Here is a 10,146-nt window from a genome sequence, read left to right on the forward strand (position 1 = left end):
CAAAGCCCGTAGGACGCTATAGATTGCGACATTTTGATGTTCTCCTTTTGTGTGCTTGACTGTGATGTTCTTTGCGGTAGAGATGTAAGCGATGGTGATTGTGAGAATGTTATGATAGACGCGGACCCCACCCCGCCTCGACTCCGCCTCGACTCCGCCTCTGTAAAGATGAGGTACGGTGGGCAAGTGCTGTATGTGCCAGTATACGGGCAGAGGTACGCGAATACACCCACCGTACCTCTACCCGACATGATCCGGCAAGTAATCGCGAAACTCCGAAAGCGCCGCCCGCGTAGACCCAAAGCCCGAAAGAGGTCTATTTCTGAGATTTACAAGATCGAAGCATTGTATAAGTCTAAATTAGGCTGAGAAAAGAGAATTTTTACAGAGTCGCTGATTCCTATGGTAGTATGGCGGGGTCTGTCTACACGAGAGAAAGGCCCTGGACTGTACGTCTACGCCTCTATGAAGTGCAACATCTTTTTCTGTTGCACTTTATCTGATTTTGTGTTTGTAATCAGTGACTCGATGGACGCTATATGTAGTGCCCCTTCGCGTAGTGTAAACCTGAACACAAAATGGCGTTTCAAATACCACGTGACACCCTAACGCGCAAGGAGATGTCGCTTCTCTCTCCATATGCAGACACGTTCTGATCAAACACAGGTACAGGGTATAGGCAGACCACTATTACCGTTCGATTAATAAATAGCCTCCAGTGTCTGGAATATATGAGTTCTCACTCGTCGTCGATATCACTACATTCAGGAAGGCGGTCTTCGTCGTCTGAGCTTGCTAGCGGTTTGTTTCGAAGAGCGTCGAAAGTATACGTGCCTGTTACCGAGAGAAGGTTTAAAAATGCATACAAGAATCTAAAGAAATCGGGAAAAAAGACTTTTCTACTACTAAATTCATTCGTATATTTAGTAGTATACAAATATATATACCGTGTAATTGAGTATGAATTCTTTGATCTGTTCGCGCGGCTGCACACGCTGAGAAGGGAATCAGTGAGTAAAAATCTTCTAAAATCGATAGTTTTGCTTTGATGGTGTGCGTACGGTTAATTTTGGGCGATAAACCCTGAACTATAGTAATGCAGTGCCAGTATACGCTCTATCATTGGAATTTATGAATGTAAGAAGACGATGGCCTCAGAGGAGCTAAACGCGCTGCTTCAAGAGCGTCAGCGCAGACAATGTTTGTATTTTGCAAGGAGAGAGAACGACTGGAAAGACGAAATTTGTGGTGAAACGAGTCGACTGCTTTGATAGCGTTCATGTGACTTCTGCTTTAGGGAGTAAACAGTGAATATTCTCCTGAGTCGTACTGTACAGGGACGAAATTCGTACAACAAACGTGAAAGCGACGAAAAGCGAGGCCGTGCAAACAAGAAGAGGGCGCGCAAAGCGCCAGAAATGAAAAATAGATGGCTCAATTGCTTGCGTTCGCGAATCTAAAATAACACACAATCGCCAACTTTTCACAGCGCGTAATAACTACCCTCGTACATTTCCATTCTACACAAAGGCCTTTCTTTCTGTCCTACACCGCTTTGACCCTTTAAAATACATTTCCTTACCTCGGCACTGGCTTTCGTACGAGGATTAGGGTTATTACAAACAAACGAATCGAAAAAAACAAACACACTCCTAAAAGAGACCCCTCACATCAAATTTCCACTAAATATACCCTTAATGCAAAGAAGATCGACAAAAATAAAACTTTCTAAAATAAAAGGGAATGAAAGACGACAAGATCGATAAAATAATCGACGGAATGGTCTTCGACGATGACGAAAACGCCGGAGAGGCACTAAACGTATTGAACATAGACGAATTGGAAGCCGGAATGATGAAAAACGAAGTCCAAAACAACGAAAGTGAAGCATCTTCTCTCAGTGCAAATAAATGAACGGTTCCTTTATTGCTCAACGCGCACAGATAACTTGAAGCCATGCAGACATACAGACATAGACAGAAAAAAGGAATGCAGACACTGATTCAGTCATAATGTTACGCACGCATCGCTTGAAATAAAGTGTTGCACTCACACGTTCTGCAAAGGAGACCTCAACGCAACGCAAAGACCACGCCCCCAGTGAAACACGTAAATTACACTCCCAATATCTCGCAATGGCGACAATAATACACGACAGGGACGTAAGAGTTAATTAAACACGTTTCTCAACGAATTTCTAGCAAAAAATCAAATCACATGTCACCAGTTCCCTACTGATTAAATTTTGTTCCAAATACCCATTTTTCATGTAGAGATGCTGCACGTGCGGATTCGTAAAGAGTGTCGTATTCAAAGCTCGTCAACGGCCTGTCAACTTTGGCCGACTCAAGTACGGCAATGCGAAACCGGCTTCCACTTCATCAAACGTCTCGTCAGGGGGGAATGGAGTTTTTCACCGCACGCAGACTGTAGGGGGTACCATAGCTACTGTAGTTAGTAGCCAACGAAATAAATAATTTTAATTTTTCATGCAACTGTTTTCTCAATAAATGCCATTATGTTCTTTGTACCTTTCTACTTTAGACACATTTACTTTAGAGAATACTATTTTCAGCGAGCTATCCTTTACCTTAAAAAATGCCCTGCTGCCTTAAATAAAGCTGATTGACTTCTAAGCCCGGGTTTAGGATTCTAAAAATTTTTTTAAAATGGCAATGAATCAGAGCAGTAATTTACTTTGCTCTGAGAAATAGAAAGACTTTCCATAATTGATAAGGTTACTTCACTACTTTTCCAACCCGCTGGTCTAAAATACAGCAAAAATTTACTACCTAATGAATAACGTATATGAGAAGAGATTGTACGTAATAGAAAACAAAATTACGTTCACATGCTCGTATCTAATATGCTTACACATGGCGGTCATAGAGTCCTCCTCGTCTTTCCAAAGAAGTCTCTGTGGAGCTACAAAAGAGAAAATAGGTAAAGCCACATCAGATTTTACAGCAAAAGCCTTTGCGTTGTCCTATTTCTTCTTTGCCTTTTGATAAAAATGGTCGTCTATTTGTAAGCATTTCATTCTTGGGGTCTTACTTCTTCTGTTGGTTAAAATCTTGGACGCTTTTGTCTTTTGCAAAAAAATTACCAACATCTTTCTAACTTACACATACGTTCTTGCTAGAAATTAAAACTAAATAGAAACGTCAGATATTCAAACACAGATTATATCAACTGTTACCATCCTCCATTGCGGCGTTTTTTGATCGCGTTCTTCAGAGAAGAAGGAATAGCTACTTAATAAAACATTCAAAGCAGACTTTATTGACTCACGTTTCAGTTCCTAAAAATTGATAGTTAACAAATTAAATAATTTAAAGTTATGGTTTCGGTCACTTACCCGTTGTACATCGTCTAAAGTTGATATAACTTTTAATACCGTTGCTATTTAAATCGTATTCATTATTACTTTAATTATTGGAAACAACTCACTTTGAAGATTGACTGCAATGAGCTTATATATAGCCAATTAAAATTTAATAAATAAATTAAATCGGTGGCATGTCCCCGATTGATTAACTCCGACGCTAGTTTCCTTTCGCCGCGAAAAAGCACACACGGTATCAGGCCACCTATTATTTATATTATTTAAAAAAGGAAAATATTTAAGAATTTACTCACTGGTTTCGTGAAAGCAAATGCTCCGAATAACGTCGTTTATCATTGATTTTAGAGCTTTTGACACCCAAATTAAGACATCAATTAATTTTTTATTGATAAAGTAATCATACATCCGGGAAGTTGTACTCCTCAATGTGAAGGCCAATTAAAAAGAAACCGTTTGCCAAGGGTGGATATTGACTGCAAGATTGCGGAATTGCAACCGATTCCCCGGAGTTGATATATTTATCTTAATTCCAAAGTCAACGAAACATATTTTGTCGGGCAAAAACAAAATTCAAAGCAATCAATTGAAAGTTACGCCATACTATTCCTCTTGTGACTCTTTCAATTCGCATCTGACCCACTCCTCATCAACCCTGACAGCATAAATCTAAAAAAAATAAATTTTATTAATATTTTTTCTCAGTCACTTGTCCCACACGAGAAATTAAGAGAAACGACTTTCGGGGCAACATCTATTGAGGCTTTCCTGAAGACTCTTCGTTTCACGGCGTAGTTTCTTGACTAAATTTCCGAAATTTTAAACTGATTTTAAATCTTCCAGTGGTCACGCAGTTTGCATAAAGTTATAAAGTATTGTTTGTAAGGCTTTTTTAAAATACTTCTATTTTACCAAAAAATCCTCTCAAATCTGAAAAGGGAGGGTTTTGAGACCCCATAGACCGCCTCTCCCTAAATCCGCCAGTAAACCAATTTTTTTCCATGTACTGCAACTACCCACTCCTACCCGAATAGCACGCAAAAGTCCATAATGGTGAGCTGAAGAGAATTCGGTATCGGTCTTTCATTGTAGAGATCGGTAAACTAAGGTAATCATTAATTTATTCCAGTTCAGACAAATTTTCCGTAGCAAAAATCTTGGCCCATGAGCGTTGCTCCACCTTTTTCGTGCAAATTAGTTTCTGTCTATAGAGGGGTTTCACGCACGTGAGCAATTATGCTACTCCCCCGCGCCAGGGGACATCCGGGGTTTCAGCATAACTGTACTGTTGTAAAACAGGGAATGTCGAAGGGGTACCGAGCAGCCATCTCGGACATGCGTTGCCAAGAACGTTATGACCAGAAGTTGACGCTAATCGGCGGCGAGGATCCTTACGAATTGCCGCAATTCGCGTGGATTGATGACGTCGACGCTTGGCCGGCAATCACGTACATCCACATTGGGATGTATTTGGTGTACTCGCCGAGTTCCTACACAAGCGAGGCTCTAATACAAGAGCCTCGATTGCTATCAGCGATTCGTCGCGGGTTGGGTCAATTGCGTCGTTGTTCGTGTAGGCGCGACAGACGATGTCCGCGTTGTCACTGCTAAGGTATATTAGGGTCTTGTCGTCCAAACAACTGCAACTAGATACGGAATAGGTTAAGTATTCGCAGCGAATGTCAGAGAAGCCATTGCAACCTTGGATTGCAGCGGAAACTTCGGGCAAAATTGTAGCCGTTCACTGCAACTGTATGGCCGGGATGGGAGAGGCTTGCTCACACGTGGCGTCGCTGCTTTGGGCGATAGAAGCGGGCTGTCGACTGCGAGATTCGTTGACGGTGACCCAGAAGAAGGCATACTGGGTTTTGCCACCTGCTGTTAGGGAAGTGCCTTACGCTAGAATCCGCGATATCAAATTTATTGGAAAGAAGGGCTCGGCATCAGCTATGCAAAGTCACTCGTGCAATGAAGAGAGTAGCGCCCCATGAGCATCATCCATTCTCAGTGAACGTTTTTGCAGCACTATTACGATCTCCTCGGAAAGGAAAAGGTCGTTCTTTGATGCACTGGCAGGCTGCAGCACGAAGCCGGCTGTTCTTGCAGTCAAACAAGAGTATCACGAACCGTTCATTCCGGCATCAATGCAGCCGAACTTGCCAAGTCCTCTGACGAATCTGTATGACGTAAAGCTTCTCAGCGCATCATATGTGGAACTGCTTGCGGCAGCCGAGACTGTCCGCATTGACGTGTCGAAGGAAAAATGCTTGGCGGTGGAAGAGATAACTCGAGAGCAGTATAAATCTCGTGTGTGGTACCGTACGGTCGTGTTTCAGCTTCAAAGTTGAAGGCAGTATGCTGCACGGACATTGCTACTCCAGCTCTGTCAGTGATTAGCTCTGTCTGTCATCCCGAACTGAAGCGTTTTCAAACATCGGCTACGGCATGTGGATGCAAGCATGAAGAAGGAAGACAGGCATATATCCATCAATACACTCTCGCGCACGAGAACCATAACGTCAAAGATTGCGGGCTTTTCATTCATCCAGAGCTCCCATTTCTCGCTGCTACACCTGACGGAGTAGTTTCATGTACATGCTGTGACGAGGGCGTTCTGGAAGTAAAGGTAAGTTAACATTTTTTGACCCATTTAAATATACTTCTGCATTTTACTGTGCAGTGTCCATTTTGCAAACGCGATCAAATGATATCTGAAGCAGCCACAGATAAGTCGTTCTGCCTGCAGGCACTAGATGGTGGACAGCTTCGACTGAAAAGGAATCACAGTTACTACTACCAGGTTCGGATCATTGAACTTCAATTACACGACTCATGCTATTGTTTGGGTAGGTTCAGTGCCAAATCTTTTGTACCCAGCGAGTATATTGCGACTTCGTCCTGTGGACAAAGGACGACTTACATATAGAACGGATATATCCCGATGAAGAGTTCTGGCACGAATGCGTCGAAAAGGCTGAGAAGTTGTTCAAACAAGCTGTTCTGCCGGAGTTAATGGGCAAATGGTTCACAAGAATCGCGCAGCCTTCAGCAGACGAAGTATCTGCCCATTTTTTTGTCAGCCCTGATCTTATGTGCTACTGCCGTAAGCCGGATGATGGAACACTATCGCTCCGGTGCGACAACGACCACTGCAAATATCGATGGTTTCACCTCGACTGTTTGAAGCTCCAGGCTACTTCCAAGTCTAAGAAGTGGTACTGCCCGCATTGCCGAAAAGAACGGAAAAAAAGAAGTCCTCCTTAGTAGATCTTGGCGTTAACGAGAATTGTATTGGCACGGCCTGTCATTCTCTGAGTACGACAGAATTACAAAGATTTACCAAGCCGCAGCATACTCTAACTATTCTATCTAGCATAGGTAAGTCACCGTTTACCGCCATGGCAGCATCGATAGGATGCGTTTCACTGAGAATTGAAAATTTCTGCCTAATGACTTCAATGACTCTTTCCACATGAATTCTGACGTTGGCAATGCGACGAGTTTCTTCGACTTCAATTCCTGTGAGCTGCTTCTTCCCCCGAGTCCATGCTGGAGTTGTGACACGAGCACAGTATAGTCCGACTGACTCTTCGATGTCAAACCCTCTGTCAGCGAGCAGTGTCCCCAGGAAGTAGATTGTCCAATATCGAGTTGTTTTCGGTGAGTCTCTTGTCACTTACTCGACCACCCCATCCCTGTGATATATAACTAACAGTTCCTTGTGGGGTTATGCCAATTAAATACTTCACTGTGTTGTGGCGTTTATAGGAACTAAACGTTTGGGCTCTGGCAAGCAAATTGGTAGGCCTCTCGAGAAACACCTCAAAGCAGTCGATGATCACGACACACGAGGGGCAGTGCTTCACAAAGTCCATCGGCAGAGTTGCTCTCAGAACGTCCCTATCGGGCCATACTATGACATCCGCGAGTGCTGTATACAGGACATAAATGGTATCGACGAGTATTCGATGAATTGTGCTTCTGCTCACAGCAAATCGGAATGAAAGATCTTCCAGTCTTAGTCCCAACCTCAGCCTCATCATAGTCATCGGCAGATGCTGAAATGACGTGACAGATCGGCGGTTGCGGAGATCTGGCTGTATATACTGTAATAGAATATTCAGTAGTTCCCACGTTGGCAGGCCGGTGTGGAACAATACTTTTCGATCATCGCCTTCGAAAGCAGATTCGTTGAGGGAAAGACGTTGACAGGCACGTTCCGTTTCAGATAAGTGCGCCTTGGTCTCTTCAAGCTCCTGCTGAAGGGCATCAATGTCTCTCTGGGACAAATCCGTCTGGCAGCCGGTCCCAAGTTCTTCCTCGCAATGTATCTCGCCTTGGTCAACCGATGACGACTCCTCGTCACTCATATCTAGCTTTGTACGCTTTGCCCGTCGGTTCTGCATCCTTTCATGGCGTCGCATATCGGGCTACTCGAATGTCCGTGGGGTATCGTACCCGAGATTTCTCGTGGGAACCCAGTCGAGATTTCTCGTGGGAACCCAGTCGGGATTTCCAGTATCCGCGAGATTGGAGGGTTGTCCGGTGATAAAGTGATCGCTACAGACCCGTACGTGTCGGTGAGAAGCCGGTTTGATGTCTGAACGATGGATGGCATTTAGCCACTTCCGCCGACGCTCCCCGATCAATCTGGCCATTTCCTCACCACGGTGAGTCAGAACTGTAGGCAGACAAAAAACCGTTTCGTCTTGTCTCTGTTAGACCGATTCCTGCAGCCAACAAACGCACACAAGTGCACCATTTCGGCGAGAAAGTAACGAAGAGTTTCCCGGATGTCCACTGGCACGTGAATTAATTATCTAGGCTCCGCCTACTGAAACCCCTCTATTTATTCAAGATACTCTTGTTTACGTACGGGCCACGGAAGATTGTCTTTGTCTGGTTCATGATGCGCTGCTGAAATCATGTCGGCTTTGCGTAGGCATACCAAATTCATCGCGACATTTTCTTCTTCAATTTCGTAAAAAATTCTGCACGGTGCGCTGTAAGGACACTTTCTTGTTGCTAGGCACCTGCAGCGTTTCACCGTTGACAAATGCGAAGTCATCTCTTCTGCTCTCAAGCAATTCCAAAGTAAGCTCATCTCGTCGAGGTCGAAGAAGATCAACCTCCAGTTCAGCAAGAGAAGCCGAAGTAGCCGAATCAAGTCCAAGTTCAAGAGCCATCGGAGCAACCTGCAGCACTGGAGCAACTCTCAGAACCCCAGGTGATCACGAGAAGTAGTCGTGCCTTTCGTCTTCCACATTGCTAATTGTTGAACGCGCAACCCTTTCCAAAGGGGCATACAGTCTTCAATGAATGTGTGCATGTTGCCCAGATATGCCCGTGGCTGTATATGGCGTCACCCAGAAAGTCATATGTAAACCCACACACCTGGGTACCTAAATACACTTAGCTTTCATATAACCCACACACTACACGAACGAGCCTTCAATTTTTCTGGCCGTGACATGACAATAGCTGTGCAGGGAATATTGTCCCTGCCAGGTTCTACAAACATCTGTACCAGTAGATTGTAAGTTTTTTAGCTCTTTCGTTAGGTAGGATACGCATACTTTATTACCTGAAATAGTTGGGCAACAGATGCCAAAATGAATGACGAGTCTGACGTTGCTAATATCAATGCCCTAAAGGTCATACGTCGTAAGGCAAAGACATCGCATTTAATCACTTTGAATACCATTCCAAAGCCGATTGTCGCTATCACAATTCTCCTCTCGCGAACCCTGAACTCTTTCTCTACGTCTCGTCGTTTGAAGGAGCTCAGAGAGCGGTGGTGTACGTCTACAATTTTTGTCCTTTTATGAGACGCCAGTGACGACGCCTTGTCCTTTGTTCTCGCAAACATTATTGTTTTTATAAAGAAGTGTAATTTGAGTCATCTAAAGCAGATAAAAGATGAACCAGTCAAAGCTATACAGTAGAGGTAAAACCTCCTTTCCAAAAAATATAGTTTGCACGAACCGCATCTGTTTCTTCCTTTTGATATTGCTGCGATTAATAAGCCGCAGTACAAACACCTTACTCTTTGAATTATAATATTAATCATACACTGGGTTGCTGTGGCCGTCAAAATCATGACAGGAAAAAGGAAAAGACGTCTAAATTCCTACATTTGCATTTTAAAAAGGTCTTCAAGCATAACTTTTTCCAAGATGAAATAACAGATCACTCAGGTGACAGGTCAACTGCACGTCGAAAATGCCATAAAAATCTCTATCTGTGTACTTCCAATTGTCAAACTTACAGTGTCAAGCTGAAGTAATGATATCCGCTGATAGTGATCTACCTCTTGCGGATGCAGTAATCCTGTTGCACCTTTGCAATCAGTTTTTCCACCTAAGCGAAAGTAGTAGGAACAGTTATTGATCGGATGGGGCTGTGGATTATCAGGTCCAAGTTAACGAATACGTCTGGCATCGCCACGCCGATCAACTGCGAACGAAGCATCCGTCTGTGGAGCAGGCAAGCGAATCCGTAGGAATGCCACATATTTCGGAATCGTTGGAGGGTGACTCGGGGCTCGATGAATCTCCGCAACTGCCCGACGTACCTTTGCGACAATCGTTTTCTTCGACCGAGGCGCCGGCCGCCGTCGACTCGCACGCACAGAGAACGACGACTGACTCTGACTCATCTTCAATTCCTTCGTCCTCCAGGACGACATCATCTCTAATTCCTTCGTCTTCAACGACGCAATCATCTACGCAGACAATGAAGCGCGCTGAGCAATCGACTCAGGAGACAACGTGCGTGGAAACGAAACCACCGGAGCGGGTATC

General features: G+C 44.1%; 1 pseudogene; it reads right to left on the reverse strand.

Annotated features, from left to right (window-relative positions):
- Window positions 1-6,647: 6,647 nt before the first annotated feature.
- LOC136187361 (uncharacterized) lies at window positions 6,648-7,218 on the reverse strand (annotated as a pseudogene).
- Window positions 7,219-10,146: the final 2,928 nt, after the last annotated feature.

The sequence above is a fragment of the Oscarella lobularis genome, chromosome 5, assembly GCF_947507565.1.
Source record: "Oscarella lobularis chromosome 5, ooOscLobu1.1, whole genome shotgun sequence".
In the NCBI taxonomy this organism is placed as follows: domain Eukaryota; kingdom Metazoa; phylum Porifera; class Homoscleromorpha; order Homosclerophorida; family Oscarellidae; genus Oscarella; species Oscarella lobularis.